Raw genomic sequence first — 18,982 nt, forward strand, 5'->3', positions numbered from 1 at the left:
CGGAGATATCAGCAGAAGGCGAGCTTGAAGAAACCGAGCCCATCAAGGACTGCCAAGGAAAGAGCAGAGGCACTACATGTGGTGGCAGGCATTATGCAGGATCAGCAGTCGTCGTCGGATGGCGGCACAGGGGCGAAGAAAGGGACAGATGAATTGGACTCTGATGTATCCCTCAGTGATAGTGTTCAGCTACCAATTGTGACTCCGAATACAGCTGATGATAATATCTAAACTGTGGGCTGTGGTTTCAGGTTTTCATTTGGCTTCTTATATACCATTCTCCTCCCTTGTACTGCTCCTCCCACCCCTCCTTCCTGTCTTGGGATCCTGTGCCTGCTTCCATTGTTGGGGGTCCTGAGGGGTTGGTGGAAATGGTTAGGTGCGCTCCCTGGTAGGGGCAGTGTTAGACCTGTCAGCCCTATGGTGGTCTTACCCCGTTTTTTCCCCGCCCTTTGCATTGTTTTTTCCACCATCTTTTTGTTGGACCTAGGTCTCTGGGCACCTTACCACTGCCAATCAGAGCTGAGGTGCAGGTGCTCTTTTCTAACAACATGGTTGCCACAGGCCCCTGCTACTGCGGAGTGGCCTTTTTTTCAGACATGCACTAGTAGTCAGGAGCAGTCTGAGACATTAGAATACAGTAGCACTGTCATCCCGCCTTTACTGCCCATAGCCTAGACTGTGGAAGCTCCTGGAACCTTCCAGAATAGGGGAGTGGTTACACTTTGCCGCCTTGAGAGAGTGGTCACCTGACTTAGGGGTATAAGGGGAAAGGAGGGAAACCTGCCTGTCAGTTGGGGCTTCACTGGACCTTGGGGAACGTCTGCAGGAGTTGAGGCGGTAGGGTTTAGGGGAGGAACCCACACCACTGGAATTGACTGGGCCTGGACCTAAGTTAGGTGAGGGAGTCTACCAAACCCACTGTTCTGGCCCAGCATTGGCGTACCCAGGGAGCCACCTCCAGTGAGCCAAGGGAACCATCCTGCCTCTGAGCCACCAACTCAAACCCCCTTCTTTTGCCCCCCCCCCCCAAGAAACTACATAAGAAGGGCACAGAAACTATCAAGCGCCGCAAGGAACCACTTACCTGATGTGAGGACTGCTGGGGGAACAACCAGGTAACAGCGCTGCACCATCCAAGCGCTTCCCTGCCAGAACTGTGCCCCCCTGCGCTGTCCTGCCTCAGCTGTGAACTGTTTGCTGTGGGACTGTCTGCCCCCCTAAGCGCTATAAACCCTAAGTGCTGTCCTGCCAAGAACTGAGCCCAACCTGGAAATAAGAACTGTGCCTTCCAAGCGCTGTGAGCTGAAAACGCTGTGCCGTGAAGACGCTGTTGCCCTGCAAAGCGCTGTATCCCCAAGGCGCTCACCTGCTGTTGCCCCTTTCAAGTGCTGTGCCCAGGAGAACGCTGTTGCCCCCAAAGCGCTGTGGCTTCGAAGCACTATTTGGCCCCTCACCACTGCGGCCCGGGGTTTGCTAGTGCCGTCCGGCGCTACGAGAGGTGCTCTGGGACCCAGGAATCACCGCCGAGGCCCGGCGCTAAGTCAAGAAAAGTGTCCGCTGCTGTCTGCGGCCTCCGCTGCGGCCCCCAGAGCCTGGAGAGGGCCGCTGCGGGAGTGCCAGGAGCCCCGCTGGGCCGGTGAGGCCGAAACGGGGCAGGATTACGAGGCTGGGGCGCCGGCCACGTCATCGGCCGCGCCCCCGCCCGACACGCCTAGATTGATCCGCGTCGCCGCTCCCTCGGAAGGCGCGTCCTGATTGGTTGTTGGCGCGGTGCCTGCCAGGAACTGAGGCCCCATTGGCTCCCGGGCCGTCGAGAGGCCCGGAAGGCCCAGAGCCATCCAGAAGCTGCGGGGAGGCCCCCGGAGGAGCGCTGAAGTTGCGCGAGCCGCCCCATATACCTTGTGCCTCCCGCGTGACCGCCCCTGACCGGCCCACAGGACAAGAGGCCGGAATTGAAAGTACTAATCCCCCCGGGGGAGGGCGACAACACGCAGGGATAGTGGGGCTGCCAAGGAACCCCAGAACCCCCAAGAGGCAGCCCCGTGACCGCCCCTCGCCCGCCGGAGGCTGCAGCTCGGTTCCGTTGGCCCTAATTAACCCCGCATTGGCCCTCAAGCGCTGAGGTGAGAGGGAAAAGTTACCACAGGCCTCCAGAACTGGCCTGAAGCTGTTGAGGGTACTTTCTTATTGTTTCTATGCCCCGGGTTGCAGGGGAGAGTACCTGTTCTCGCAGTGTGATCTTTTTCCTTTTCCCCGAGTGGAGTGGCTCTTGTGAGGGCATTATATCTGGCAGGTCCTGATGAAGGTGGCACTCTAGCATCTTTCAGCCACCGAAACGCATCGACCACTGCCCTGTAAACATCCTGCTACCTGCAGTTCTTGTCTTTGGTAATTCCAATTACAATGTTATCTTGTAGTTGTGTTCCCCAGATATGTTATGAATGTGAAGGTTTGGTTGGGTGTGTGTGAGTAGGGTTTGAATGAGTTGGTGTGTATTTGTATTTCTCTCTACCGGGGTCTACTGTATTTGATTCAGTTGTATTTTTTGTCTCTTCAGCTGGTGATTATTTATGAATATATAATGTATGTTGAAAATATAAAGAAATAATAATGAAAAAAGTTTTGATAAAAGAAATGAAATAAAAGAATCATATTTTTATAAATGTTGGAATGCCTTGTCTAGTGGGTTTAATACTTTGGTTTGGGTGCTCACTGTTTGTATTTGGATTGATTTCGCTGTATAAGTATTTAGGTCATGAGGAAGTCCCTTGTTGTGTCTCGTTATGGTGATTGGTTTATCCATGATTGACATGTTTGATCTTCTGCTAAGTCCTAGTGAAGTGCACTGAGCGTACCCACAGCCTATAAATCAAATGCTACCGGTGGGCCTGCAGAACTGATTGTTTCACGCACCTGAGTAGCCCAGCAAACATGTCTCAGACCTGTCACTGCAGTGTCTGCAAAGGCAGTTTTTACCTGCCATTTCGACCTGGCAAGTGCACCCATTTGCCAGGCCCAAACCTTCTCTCTCATCACATGTAAAGCACCCCTAAGGTAGGCCCAAGGTAACCCCATGGGCAGGGTGCAGAGTATGTGAAAGGTAGGACATGTACTGGTGTGTTTTACATGTCTTGAAAGTGAAATACTGCTAATTTAATTTATCACTGTTGCAAGGACTGTCTCTCCCATATGTTATTATTGGAGCTGACTTGTAACATCTTACAAGTGTAATTTTCAATTGGGGAGGAATGTAGGTATGGAGTTTGGGTTCCCTGAACTCAGAATTTAAAAACATCTTTTTGTGTAGGTAGTTTTTAAATTGTGTGTTTGATAATGCCACTTTTAGAAAGTAGGCATTTTCATGCTTTACAATTCCTGTTACTCTGCCTGCCTGTGGAATCCACTTCTGGGTTAGACTGACAGTTGGGCTGTTTTGTAATTTACTCTAGACAGTCACACACAGGGAGCTGAGGTGTGCCCTGCATATCCTGATTATCTATCACCAGGCTGATGGTGCTTCCTGAGCTAGAGTGAAGGGAGGAGTTGTCACTGACACCTGAATAGGGCTGTGCCGACCTCTCACAATGCTATCGCCACCTCCCTGTAATGTGTCTGGAGCGGGGCCAGGGCAAGGTAGGATCTCTGCACCACAAAGACTATCCTTTGAAGTATGCTTACATCAAAGGCGAAATGGGGTATCAGTATTGGACCGGTAACCCCACACTTCTGGACTAAAGACTCTGCCAAGAAGAAGAGCTGAAGAGCTGTTATGAGGAGTACTGGCCCTTTGCTGAGTTGCTTTGCTGGGTTGGCCTGCAGTTGCAGCTTCTGTCTGAGAGCATTGAAAGAACTGAACTTTGATTTATGGAATCCTACTTTCAAAGTTCTCCAGGGGCGTGTGTGCGTGCCTTCTGTTGGAAGTCTCAAAGCTATCAAATACTTAATCTGTAGCTCCCCTGAACTCCTCTGCTGGGAGTTCTGACCTGCCAAGTGTTGCCAACACCAGTTCTGGGCCCTTGGAGGTGGTTTTACTGCTTCAAGAGCAGAACATCTACGCATCGCCCTTCTGCGCTGTTTTTCCCATCGCAAGCTTGCCATGCGGTTGAAAAGTTAATGCATTGCCATGGTGCCGCTGAAAATAGATGCAGCGCTTGTTCTCAGCTGGAAGAACCACCACAGCCCGAGTCCCGAGAATTGTATCTCCAACGTCCAAGACCCTGCTCCGACTTCGACGCAGGCCCTGCTGTGCGGCCGAAGGAATCGAATCATCACCTGCCCGCGACTGGAAGAATCGGCACAGCACCTGTTTTGCCTCTGCATCGACTCAGAGCGCCTGGATTTTCCATTCATCCCACCTATGCGCCAAATTTCCATCGCATCGCCCTGCAGTAAGGAGCCGATTTCAGAATTCAATGATCGATTCTCCATGCAGTTAGGAAACGATGAAATACTTCTCCTGCTTGCAGTAGAACTAACGTCTCTATTCCCCTGAGACTCAAGAATCAGCATATATCTGTGTTTTCTGATGTTACCCTCCTATGCAGCTGTTTTTCATCTTGGATTGTGACACATAAAAGGTACTTTGTGCTAAAATCAACCCATTCATCCATTTAAAAAAAATGTATTTATCCATAGAGTTCTATGGACTGAATTGCTTAGACCTTTAAAAAGTGGTATCTTGAGTTGTGCATATTGGATTTTTGTTATTTTGGTCTTGTTTTGTTTAGATTGTTTATTTCTCTAAACTGATGTGGTATCCATTTGTAGAGTTTTCACTGTGTTACTGTGTGTTTTATGTCTAAATACTTTACACATTGTCTCGGAGGTAAGCCTTGCTGCTTGTGCCAAGCTACCAAGGATGTGAGCAGGGTTACTCTCTTACCCTGACTAGAAGGAAGGATCCCTACTTAGACAGGTTATATATCACTGCCAACTAGAGACCCCCATTTCTAACAGTTCCCATCAGGAATGATGAAAACGACTCAATGTATCCAGGTAGTAAGTAGAATGTTCTTTTTGTTTACCTGTCATGGCAAAATGTGAAGACAGTTTCAGTGCTTGTCAAAGTCAGAAAGAGAGAAGAGATGGAAACTAAGAATGGAAAATGCATAACTTAACACAAACCAAGAACATCAAATCAGATAAAGAATGTGCATGACAACCTTCTGGCTATAACCAACCTGACAATACAGTAAAGAGAGCTGATCCGCTCTAAAGGCAGTCCAAAAATCCTAGAGTACAGATTATTCTGTCTCAAAGTCACCTCAGAGTTTTAATTTTTGCTATTACTTTTTATGTGTGAAGATGCAGAAAGGGGCAGAAGTGTTAGTTATGGTGAAACATTACTTAAAGGGCATTGAACATCCATGTTGGCATTGGGAGTCGAAATGCGTTTGAGTCTTGCATTATGCTTACATTACTTGTGAGTTGACTTCGGCCAGCAGGGTATGCTAAGATCAGGTTTGAGCATGTCAACTAGGATGACTTTGGAGGTGCAACACTACTGCTTAGAGGGCTTGCAACAAATAATGAAATGGTTAGTTCCAGAGGCATCAGAGAAGGTCATGTGGGGCGTGGCTTGGCGCCCGAGGGTTATGGCGGCGGACGAGTGAGGCTGCACGGCTCACTGAGAAGACCTTCCTCTGTAAGCAGACTCCCTCCTTCACCGATGACCAATACGGGCGTCGGAAGGTGTCGGGTATGCATTGAAGCACTCGGCAACCTGTCTGGCACGCTTTACGAGCTTTTATCGCTCATTATGAGATTTCGCGGCCCCGTTTTTTATCGCGGCCACCATTTTATCTCATTAATGCGATAGCGTCTCTCTCCTCATAACACTCCCCAACTGCAACCTTTGGCCATGGAACCTTTTTCACTAAATCTGCAGTGTGTTTAAAAAGGCAAGTGACTGTTTCTCTTCAAGCAACCAGGGGCTAAGTTTTTTCTGACTGAATTTTGTTATAGCATTGTTAGCGCAGAAAATGAGGCAGCCATTTTAGGAATATCATTATTTCCTCAGTTTCCTTCTTCCAATTATTGCAGCACTGTTGCCTTAATACATGAAAGCAGCTTACTTTGCTCTCAATGCTTCCAGGTCTGGGACTTTCTGAACCTTCCTAATGTTTTACCTCACAAATAAATCTTCGATGTGTAATTTAAGCATAGACGAGGCGAGTTATGAAGCAGCCATTTTAGATTCGTAACCATCTCTCCTTGACGTGCACCTGTCTCAACTTTATTGTATACTCAATTCAGTTTTAAAGGAAGCATATACCTTTGTTTTACATGCTTAATCTCCATAAAGGACACCTTTGTATGTTATTATTATTGGTCTGCCTTAATGCAATGCCTTTAACTTCTCTCTCACAAGTATTCCCTCCTCTACTTGTTTCTAGCTGTTTTGTGCTCCACTCACATCACTTTTATAAAAAGAGTGTTTTGACTAAACTTTATGGGCAGAATAAGACCATCACACTCTTCACTGGCTAAACAGGAACATATTTTTGTAAAGAACTCAACACTTTTTTCTACATTTTCCAAATTAGAGGACTCTTTGGATTCGGCCTCTCAGAATTCAGAACCAACAATGGAATCCTCTTCTGCAACTTTAGGGAAGTCTAACACCAAGAGACTAAAAAAAGATCCTCCTTCACCTCCCAAATCAGCGTCATCAGTGTCTATGGAGTTATTATTGGAGGAAATCAGAGCTCTCCGACCTTTCATGGAAGAGACGAATACCAAACTGCAAATCCTGACAGACAATTGGTCTCAACTCGAAACAAGGGTCTCCTCAGTTGAAAAAAGTGTCACTTCCTTAAAAAAAACTTGTGTCAATGTTTCCCATCTCCATTCTCAAGTTTCCACACTCCGTAAACAGGTCAAAGACTTGGAAAACCGCAACCGACGGAACAACTTACGTATTTACGGGCTGGGAGAAGGACTTGAAGGATCCAATACCCTTACTTTTTTAAATTCATTCCTTCCTAAAATTCTCAACATGCCAGAAGGAACAGTACTAAACCTTCAACGAGCGCATCGGTTAGGTCGTATGTCATCTCAAGCTTCACCCTCATCAAGACCGAGAGGAGTTATTCTATATTTCTTAGAATACACAGACTTACTGAAGGTATTACCAGCGGTTAAATCCTCTCCAAAAAATTACATGGTCAGGTTCAACCTTGTTCTTTGCACAGGATTACGCTAAAGCTACCGCTGACCGACGTAAGGCCTTTTTGAATATGAGAAAGGACTTTAGTTCAATAGGAGCAAGATATGGTCTCTTCCATCCCTGCTTATTTAAAGTAATTTACAACAACAGGACAACTACATATGAAGACCCGCTATGCCTGCAAAGTTTCATAAACTCATGCAAAGCACATGATAAGGTTTCTTCCTGACCCTCCTCTTCATTTCCTCTTTGAAGATGAATTTTCTCTAAATATGATATTTTGAACTTGTTCTTTTTGTTTTCATTCTTGAGAGTTTGAGAACCAAGTTTCGCAGTTAGCACTACTTTAATCGATACTCTTATGACAATTTAAGGTTTCATGGAATTGTTAATCGTTATTCTTGGCTATTATTACTATTGTCATCACCCGATCTAGTTCACTGTCCTAATCCTGGTATTATTCTTTTTTCTTTCCCACAGATATCTTCTCCTTGTCTTATGATGTCTTCCCGGTTCCCTGCTCAGCCGAACTTGGATGTGCTGTCCATCCCATGTGGTTCCACCCCTCCCCATGTCTACTTGTATCCTCCCTCATGTAGGTATGTTACCCTCCTTTGCTCCTCTTCTATTATTGACCCTAACTTTCTTTTTTCTCTCATTTCTATTGATTTTCTTTGGATGTCATTGCTTTATTTTCTCTATGTGGTACTCCTCAGCAAGCCATCTTTCATTCTTTTGTTCAACTTGTTTTGATAATGGTATTTTCCAGTTACTATTGTTACCCATCTTAGTTATTCTACAATTAACCCTGCTTGTTTTAGATTGTCATTATTCATTTTTGTTAGCATCTGATCCATATAACCCATTATGCCGTTAAAGTTAATTTCGTGGAATGTTAAAGGACTTAATTCTCCCATAAAAAGGCAAAGAATTCTGTCTCATTTAGCTAAATTAAACGCAGATATAGTTTTTTTGCAAGAGACTCATCTTACGGACAATGAGTCATTAAAACTAAAAAAAAAGGCTTGGTGGGAGAAATATTTTATTCCAGTGGCGATGGTAAACCTAATGGAGTTATGATGTCGCGTCGTAGGTCTCTTCAGTTTAAATTAATTTCACAGGATTCAGATACAGATGGCCGTTGGCTTAATGGTAAATTGATGCTAAAGGATGTTCCAGTCCATTTTTTTAATGTTTATGCCCCTACAAGCGGTGACGCCTCTTTCTGGCTTTCAGTGGCCAAGCATATTACTCTCCACATGGAAGATAATTTTATAATGGCTGTTGACTGTAACCAGGTTTTTGACCCCTTTGTCGATAGGAATTCTAAGGTTCCATACATCCCAAATAAACCACATAAATCTTTTATTCACACGATTGAGCAGCATAAACTTCTTGATGCTTGGAGATTATGTAATCCAACAATAAGAGAGTATACCTTCTATTCTACAGCGCATCACTCTCAATCAAGACTTGATTACTTTTTTGTATCACATATCATCTCGCAAACACTTTTGAGCGCGGAAATAGGACCTATAATATTGTCAGATCATGCTCCCATATCAATTGATTTAGATATTTTACCCAAACCCAACGCTCGAAAAAGATGGCGGTTTAATAACTCTCTCCTTTTAGACCCTGAGTTTTCTTCTTCATTTAAAGCCTTTTTTGACGAATACTTCCTCCTAAATCAAACTGAATCCCTACCATTCTCAACTATTTGGGACGCTTTTAAAGCCTCAGCAAGAGATTTTATTATAACCTATGTAACAAAAAAATGCAGTATTGCTCGTAAACCCACACATTCTTTATTCCAAGATATTAAGAGACTGGAGCATTCTTTTTACACATCCAACTCAAAGGATGTCCTCAATGCCCTTATACAAGCAAAGTTACAGTACAATAAGGAATCAACAGATAATGCTTCGTTATATCTTTTGAAATCTGGCGCAAAATTTTACGGGGGTAGAGATAAGGCTGGCAAACTTCTAGCCAACTATTTCAAAACCAAACACAACAAAATAGCTCTAATTTAAAGTTTCAAGATATGGAAATTCTAAGTGAATTTGCTTTATTCTATAAAAATATGTAAAAAAAAAAAATCTGAAACAGACCCTACAGACCATTCACTTTCACACTTCTTCTCAACCATACAACATTCACAAAAGTTAGCTGTTGATGATCTAGCATTCCTGGAAACTAAGATAACACAACAAGAACTTTTGAATGCACTCCAACACTTGAAAAAAGACAAGGCTCCAGGGCCGGATGGATTCACTGTTGAATTCTTTCTCCACTTTTCTAATCTACTATTACCTAAATTACACTTTCTAATTGATTCTTTTCAATTGTTGGAAAAATCCGGTGTTTCTTTTTCAGATGCTCACATTTGTTTAATACCCAAAGAAGGAAAGGATACAAAATATTGTAAAAATTTTAGACCCATCTCGCTTGTCAATATAGTTTACAACATTTTTCCAAAGCATTAGCCCTCCGCCTAGATCCCTATCTTTCAAAAATATTGGGTAAGGAACAATCCTGCATTGTGAAAGGTCGAGTTAGACAAGACAATACCAGACTCTTTTTTAATATTCTATCTAAGGCCCCGCATTTGAATCACTCCCTTGCAGCTATAGCACTGGATGCGGAAAAAGCATTTGATAGAGTTGAATGGCGCTACCTATTTTATACTCTCAAATGGTTTGGTTTTGGCTCAAACTTTACTTCTTTAATTTCACTACTATATTTCAACCCTCGTGCTGCCGTATGCGCCAATGGTCTGATATCCCCATTCTTCGACTTTGGTAGAGGGGTGCGTCAAGGTTGCCCCCTATCCCCATTTCTATTTAATTTATCCCTTGAACCTTTCATCTAAAAAATGTGTCAGAATGCGCAAATAACAGGTTTTCAGACCCCTACAACCAATGTTAAATTAGCAGCTTAGGCTGATGATATTTTACTCTTTATTTCAAATCCCAGTGAATCGATCCCTGCCTTCTTGAAAGAGGTCCAATCCTTCTCGTTAATTTCAGGATACAAATTAAATAGCGATAAATGTGAAATCTTACCTTTAACCAAATTTACCTTTAAGGCTGATTTTACCTCAACCAATTTTACTTGGAAATCATCTCATATTAAATATCTGGGTTTAAATTTCACGTCCATTATCAAGGGTACAATCACCTTATGCATGACTAATTGTATTCAAAAATCGACAGAGCTCAGGAATAAATGGCATCCTCTTTATCTATCCTGGTGGGGTCGTCTCGATACTATCAAGATGATGCTGCTTAATCATGTAGCATAGCAGCCAAATCAACAGCATCCTCAGATGCTTTGAAAAAGCAATTTTACGTGCTTAAAAACATATAACCAATTCAGAAAAGTGAACATTTACAATGAAAAATCAGGCAATTAGAGAGCTGATGATGTGGGGGTCCCCCCTAACCTAGGGGGAGGCCCAAGCAGATGCCTTGAACACAAAGAGCATAAGCAAAAAGCACATTCTGTTGAACTTCAGTGGTGGTCCCATCCTCTTAGGACCACCCCAAGCACAGTTATTGGCAAAAAAACAATCCCAACCAAAGACCATGCAAAGCATTTTGGGACGAGATTAGCAGTGTATATTATAGTATCAAATATCAAAATAATTCTACAAAGAGCTGCAGTTCACCTAGTCGTTACTAGATGTCCCTCACGAGTCAAATGCAAAGCATTGAAATTATTCTTACATCAAGCTGCAGTTCCACTAGTCGTTCCTAGATGTCCCTCACGAGTCAAATGCAAAACCATTGAAACCCTTTCATCAAGCATTTGCATTTGACTCGTGAGGGACATCTAGTAACCACCAGTTGAACTGCAGCTCTAAAATTATTTTGATATTGGATACTATATAATATTCACTGCCCACTGCTAATCTCATCTCATGATGCTTTGCAGGACCTTTGGTTGGGAATCTTTTTTTGCCAATAACTGTGCTTGGGGTTGTCCTAAGACGATGAGACCACCACCAAATTGTTCAATAAGATGTGCTTTTTTGTTTTCAAGGCATCTGTTTGGTACTCCCCCTAGGTTAGGGAGGATCCCAAAATCATCACCTCTCTCACTGCTTGCTAATTTTTCAGTTTTACTTTTGTGAAAGTACTATATGCACTTTAGCATATAAAGATAGAGATACTTATTTTATCATATTTGGCATTGTGTAGGATGCCATTTGCAATTATTACACTACGCAGACTACGTGAAGTTCAAAGTATACTATGTGAAGCTACGTGTAGTTCTACTACGCAAACTACGCCCAGGGTTATTGATTATCCCCTATGGACATCAGTTGAACTTTCGTTCCTCTCTCCCTTTTCATTTCAAGAATACCTTGCCTTCTCCCGTAAACCTCAAACGCTATCCACTCCTTTATTCAAATTTACTTCCAAATTACTGAATCCTTTATATCCCCTAACTTGCAACACCCTTGACTTCGTTTTAACCTCAACCATAAGGCATAATAAAAATGTATTAATACGTAACAAACCCTTTTACAGTAAGACATGAAGACAGCGCGGCTTAATATGGATTCATCAATTATTTTCAAATGAAGATTTCCTTTCTTTTTCCTCACTTCAACAGCTATACCCTTTACCCACTGCATTTATCACTAAATACCATACTCTCCGTAAGACGGTACTCGATACATATATGCATTTGTTGAACAAAACTCCCAACACTCATACAACTCATTTGCACAAGGATTTATCCACTCTTTTACACACCCAACCCAAAGCATCAACCATATACACCTTTCTTCAGTCTACTGATACACTGAGACAGAAATCAAACGTTGAATTGGCATGGGAGAAAGATTTTAATACAATGTGGCCTTTACAACTGTGGAATTATATTTGGACTAAAATACATAAATCCTCAAGAGCAGCCAGTCTGACGCAAACACTGTTTTATACGTATAACAGACTTTTGTTATCTCCACAAATTCTGCACAAAAGATTCCCTAATACACCGGATACCTGCTGGTCTTGTACGCTTCCAAATGCCGACCTATATCATATGTTGTTTTCTTGTCCACCAGTACTTGACTTTTGGAAATGTGTATGGTTTCAAACTAACTAAAGTTTTGGCACAACTGTCCCGTTTTCTGTAGCGAATATCTTTTTAGGCAGTCTTTCATCAATTTGAGACAATAATGCAACTAACTTCAAAATAATTCATCTTTTAATAGCAGTTGTGTTTCAGCAAATAACAAGAAATTGGAAAGATTTCACAAAAATGTCATATAAGGCTTGGGGGTTTGATATATACCATAATCATAGATTAGACACATTCTCTAATTCACCTACACCTATGACTACAAAGAGAATTCAGTTATGGTTACCTGTTACAACTTTCTTTGATATTTGTGCCAAACAATACTCCGTACTGAATCCTTCCCAACAAGAAGTACTGAAACCTCCATAGTTCTTTTAATTTTTCTTCTAAATTATTGTGTAATTTATATCTCATATTAATTCTCATTTTCAATTTACAATGACTGTTATTCTCTTTTTTCTCACTCAGATATTTATGCTGGAATAATTTTGTATTGTATTGTTTGAATGACCACATGTATTGTATATTGACACCCTTTACCCTTAAATAAAATTCTTTTGAACTAAAAAAAGAGAAGGTCATGTGAGGTATGCATGGTATTAAAGGTGATATCTCGGATGTTTTATAGAGGGAAGAGGTGTGCTCCGTGGCCAGGGTGACTGATGCTGAACGCTGGGGATCACGGTTCGATCCCTGGCTCCGATGGCAGGGGTCTGCCCAGCACCATGCAACTCTGGGCAATAGCTCGCTTAATCTTCCCAATGGCCCCCAGCGCCGAGATACCCCTTCGGGGGTGATTTGTGCACTATACAAGTACTAGATTTACATTTCCTTTGCAGTGAGTTGGTTAAACAATATTTAGAGTATCTTGAAGGTTAAGGTGGACTTCCTTAACAATTCAGTAATTGGAAAGTACTATTGCGTACATGTTCCTAACAGATTTATTAAGGTTTGTTTCCTAAATATATAGAATGGTTAAAAGCTAGCCATACACATTTGCAAATGACAAACCATGCCAAGACACAAACTGATGACATCACAATCAGGAAATACATGGTTGCACTGACATTCTGAAGCATAGTATCTTTCAATGAGGACCTTTTTGGACTCCCAGTTATATCATCGTGACAAAATAACATTCCAGGAAGGGCAGGCCGAGGACTCTTTAAGAAAGTGGTAGTTATCTAAGGATGGGATTTGCTATACTAGTGGAGGCAACAATGACCAACATTTCAGAAAAGCCTCTCTAGCTGTCCCTGAAGTCACCAAAAAGAAGCTATGGAAAGGATAAATGCTATGGGTGTATCAACACACAGTATTCTTGAAATTCAGCAGTGTGGTATGACCTTCAGTCAGGTACAAAGGAAAAGATGGGCAGTAGGAGGAAGGGAGCTGAGGGGTACCTTCTACTCCGCCACCAACAATAGCAATGAATGAGGCAATTGAAAGCGCACTCTCTAAGGAGGCTCTATCTGGCCTAAGTAATATTGAGACCTCAGAACCTCCTCAGCAGCACACAGGATAGTGTTTTAAAGAATTTAAATTAAGACAATACAAATATTGGATCTTAAAATAATTGTATAATGTATAAGTGTCCATTCAATTCTGTATACACACATTGCATTTGATTTGGGTTCATTTTAGAGCCCAACCCATTAACATTTTGTTAGAAATTAAGGTTTCAGGTTGGCAGAATATACACCCTGTCCAAGCAGGAGCCACAATCCCAGTCATGGTAAGTTAGATAGGCATCCTCAGATGCTCACCATCTGGTAGCGTGGCACAGAGCAGTCAGGCTTAACTTAAGGGGCAATGCGTAAAGTATTTGGGCAACACTTTAATTACCGTAGAACAATAAAAAAACAACACCAAAAGACTCCACACCAGTTTTGAAAAATATACTATATTTATATGAGTAAAAAAGTACCAAAAAACAAAAATCCAATCAATACTTCTCATGTTACGAACACTTAAAGAACGTATGCCGTTATAGTGCTAAAACAGCACTTGCGCTCTTAGTAGGTTCTTTATAGTGGGGGAATGACAGCGATCCCAGCCAGGGATCGGAACATAGGCTTTCTCCCCGTGTCAGCATGAAAGCAGTGCTTCAAAAGTTAGTAAAGACAGAATGTCAGATCAGGGCATGGGAGACTGATCGAATCGCTCCGTGCCGGTCTCCTGTGAGAGTGCAGGTAGGCGACGGGGACCTCGCAAGTCCCAAAGTACACAGTATCTTCTCTGGGGCTGCAGCAAAGCCATCGGTCTCAGAATCGGGTCCGCTGTGCTGTAAACTCTCATTGCTGGATACGATGCGGCGATGAGCCGCGCTGAAGTCAGGCGCGGCAGTTGGAGTTGCAGAGGGCAGATGCGACGGTCTCCCTTGGTTGGCCCTTCTTTCCTTTTTGAGGGTGGTGTGCGCTGAGCCGCTCTGGGTTTCCTCGGGTGATACAGCTTCAGCGGAGCTGGCAAAGGGATGGCCTGTGAATGGGAAGGCAGACACAACAGTTCTTGGTTGGCTCACAGTGCGGGTAAAAGTCGGAAAATGACTGCAGATACTCTGCAGAGAACCCAGGACTGGTGGGGGCCAAATCAGGGAGAGTCGGACTCCAGATTGGCATAGTCTAGTAGCAGCCGTTGTGCAAATGAAGTCTTTGATAGCCTTGAGACTTCCTGAACAGGGGGCAAGCCAACAAGCCCTTGGAGTTACTTAGGTTGCAAGAGGTTGTAGAGAGCCAATCCAGTCCTTCTCACTGCCCTGGCCCTACACTGCACCCAGCCCATAGGCTGCCTAGGGCTTAATTTAGGGGTGACTTACATGTAATAAAAAGGAAGGTTTGGGCCTGGCATGTAGGTTAACACCTAAAAACTAGCCCAAAACCCCTCCTTCAGCTTTCAGCAGCACAGCAATGATAGGAGACATGACTGCGGCAATGTAAGTAACTGCAGTATGTAAGTAAGACGAGATTCATAGCAAACAAGTTCATTGTGATATGCGTAGTTACTGTATACATTTTATTTATTTTTTATTTTGAGAGTTTTATATAGCGTGAACAAGAACCTTGCAGTATCAGTGCGCTTTACAGCAAGATGTCAGGAGCAGATAAAAATATAGTAGAAAATATATGATTGAGTCTAGTACATAGAATTAGCTACCAATAGTAAAATATATACAATACAAGGTTATAGATAAACGTTTTAGAAACATAGTATCTCTGAGAATATAGTTCAAATCTTGTGAGAGATCTGATACAAAGTAGTCACTAAAAATTTGGATATGAACTATTTCACGTAAACTTAGACATGAGAATCAATTTCACTTCTTTTTTAAAAAGGCAGTAGAAGGTTATGTCCCTTTTGTGGGGGTAGGGCATTCCAGATCCTAGGGTACATTCCTGAGAAGGATCAGTTATATGTTTTTTTCTTGGCGAATCTGTGCTGTTTCAAAAGAAGATTCTTGGAGCTCCTGGTGGAACTGTTACCACATGAGAGTGACAGTTTTTGTGTTAGATAACTTGGGGTATTGTGGTGTAGGGCATACAAGCGATTTGAAAATGAATTCTCGCCTCGAATGGTAGCCAATTGAGAGCTCTACGGGGAGATATGAAAGTTTCTTTTGGAGCCTGTGATTAGTCTAGCCGCTGTGTTGATTGTGGCTCTTTCCGGGGCTGTCGTTGATCTGGGAAGACCTCAAAGGGCGCACATCCATATTCTACTCTTGGGATTACTAAGGCTTGCACAGCCTGTTTGAAGTCATTTGCGGGCATAAGGGTTTCAATTTTCTGAAGGAATTTATTTGAAAATGTGCTCCTTTTGTAGAGGTACTGATATGTTTCTGCATGTTGAACTTACTGTCTAGCGTTAATCCCAGTGATTTTGCTGAATTGACAATGGGTGGTTGACCGTTAGTGCTGTTAGGTGATTCAGCCAGTAGTGAATGATGGAAGAATGGTTGGGGGGAGCGATTAGGAGGAATTTAGTTTTGAGGGTGTTTAGTTTCAGATGGTTGGCGTAAATAACAAGGACCCCCTGTTTAGGCAACTGAATTTGTTATACAGGGAAAATAGACAATGTAAGAAGAACAAGCGATTAAGTAACGTAGCCAGGGAGAGAAACCATGTAAGAAGCACAACACCTAATTAAGAAGTACAAAATTAAATTTATTCATAGGTATACATATTCACAAAAATTCATAAAAAATTGGCGGACAGAAATAGTCATCTAATGACTATTTCTGTCCGCCACTTTTTTATGAATTTTTGTGTAATTGTGTTAGAGAAAAAACTTTTTATTTGTATTGGATTAACTGTTTCCTTGAATGTTTAATGTCTATATTTTTGAATTAATATGTTTTTACCATGAATATGTATACCTATGAATAAATTTAATTTTGTACTTCTTAATTAGGTGTTGTGCTTCTTACATGGTTTCTCTCCCTGGCTACGTTACTTAATCGCTTGTTCTTCTTACATTGTCTAGTTTCAGATGGTTTTCAGCCAGCCAGGATTGAGTTTTTTTCAGCGTTGAATTGAGAGATTTGATGTCCTCAAGCGAATGGATCTTTATGTAGAGTTGCGTATCATATGCGTACATGTGATAGTGGACCTTAGATGCTTTGGGGAGTTCGGTGAGTGGTTCCATATAGAGGTTGAAAAGAGTGGGTGAGAGGCATGATCCTTGCGGTACTCCTAGAGTTACTGGCACGGGATTGGATAAGGAAATGTTGACTTTGAATCTTTGTGATCTGTTTTGGAGGAAGGGAGTGAACCAGGTAAGTACAGAGCCGGATAAACCCATTCTGTGTTTCAGGAGGTCTAGCAAGATGTTGTGTTTTACTGTGTCAAAGGCTGAAGATAGGTCAAGAAAGATTAGTAAACAAGTTTCGTTTTGGTCAAGGATTTTTAGTGCGTTGTCTATTATGAGTGTCATGGCTGATTCTGTACTGTGATCTGCTCGGAAGCCAGATTGGTATTGGTTGAGCAGGTTGAAATGGACTATATGGTTGCCCAACTGTGTATGAACACATTTTTGTAGGAGTTTGGCCAGAGTGGGGATGTTGGATATTGAGCGATAGTTGTTTAAGTCCGATGGGTCCGCCGATGGCTTCTTTAAGATAGGGGATACCTGTCCTGCTTTAAGGATATCTGGGATGGTTCCTTGACTGAGGGATGTGTTTATGATCTTGGTCCACAGAGGTAGTACAAATGGTATTAAGTCTTTTAGGTAGTTTGCGAGGAGAGGGTCTGTGAAGTGGTTGGAGGTATTAAAGGCCATCAGAATATTTTGTATAGATTCTTCACTGTAAAATTTGAAGGAGGACCATGACACATTGTGTTTGAGGTTGAATATTGAAGAACTGAAGGCTGGGGCTAGTGGTGTGGTAATTGGTACATGGTAATGGCACTTTCAATGTGCCCTTATGAATGCACGTTGTAATGACATGCATGGTAATGGGGTGCGTGGTAGTGCCTCATATGTGGTAGCAGTGGTTAGCTTGTAAAAAAATAAGTGCCAGGGCTCTCATCAGGAGGCAGCTTGCACCAGCCCATTTCTCCTGTTAGCACCGCCTAAAACAGATCTAACTACTAACCATGAAAGTGAGGAGTGGATGTGGCGTAATGACCAAAGCGGCTGACTTCGAAGCTGGGGAGCCAGGTTTGAGTTTCGGCTTCAGCTCAACATCCTGTGATTCTGGGCAAATCACTTAATCTCCCCATGCCTACCATAAATAAATGTATCCTTAACTGGTGTTCATGAAAAGCTCCCATATTGGTGATTCAGTGTCGGTGTTCAGCACCGGAAACCACCGGCTCAAATTAAGCACTGCGTGGTAGTGTATGTGTTGTAAAGGCATGCGTGGTGAATGCATGTATTGTTCCATCATACAACCCAACCATAGTTTACAAGTGGACATGCTGATACAAGTGCCACATCATTAAGATCAGAATTTGTGCATATAAGGAATTCAGTGTTAGACACTTGAAACAAACACTCTGAAGCCATTACCATGCTTGCGAGAATCATGGATGAAGGCTTGCCTACTATGATTAATAGTATTGGCAATGTACATGAAACAATAAAGTCATTAATTGATTCTATTATTTAGGAGACATAGCAACAAAATAAAAGACATTGGCATTTAAATTGCAACATTTTAGAAATAAATCGAGAAATTGGCAACTACACCAGTAACACTCAGGCGTGCACCATACATATCCAGCAAAAAATGTTCCACTTTTGCAAAGATGTAGCAAAATGTTTAGAATAGATGATATCATGTTTTAAATTTGTACATACTACACAAACATTTCCTGCTGGTCTGACTACCCCTGTTCTAGAAAGGGAGGAGGCTTCTAGCCTCAGTAGTATGTCTAGATGTGATGTCATAAGATCTAGGCATACACACAGGCTGCTGATTTAGATGTGGACATATTGCCAAATGACCTAGAGAGGCCCAGTCCCAGCAAACAATGAGAGAGGAATCCAATGTTTGTTTTGTCAAAAATAAAAGATTTTATAACAATAATGTGCATTTCAAAATGTTATGAACAAAATATGCAGTCCCTGTCATTACTCTTCATATTTCCAGTGAATGAACATGGAAATACAAAATACTGGTCACAATTTTGACAGTGACTACCTCATTGTACCTCGCATGTACTGCTTTTCTACCCCCCATCTGCTACTCTGCTAGCATCTTGGGATGTGTTTTGAGGG

At 42.4% G+C, this 18,982-nt stretch overlaps 1 long non-coding RNA gene across 1 annotated transcript in view; it reads left to right on the top strand.

Moving 5' to 3' along the window:
• LOC144767000 (uncharacterized) overlaps positions 1–18,982 on the top strand; it is a 120,774-nt gene that overhangs the window by 46,078 nt on the left and 55,714 nt on the right. Inside the window, exon 2 of the long non-coding RNA XR_013598016.1 lies at positions 7,652–7,770. This is a non-coding gene — a long non-coding RNA (uncharacterized LOC144767000). The remainder of the gene's footprint in view (positions 1–7,651; positions 7,771–18,982) is intronic.

Source organism: Lissotriton helveticus, chromosome 7 (assembly GCF_964261635.1).
Source record: "Lissotriton helveticus chromosome 7, aLisHel1.1, whole genome shotgun sequence".
Lineage (NCBI taxonomy): Eukaryota > Metazoa > Chordata > Amphibia > Caudata > Salamandridae > Lissotriton > Lissotriton helveticus.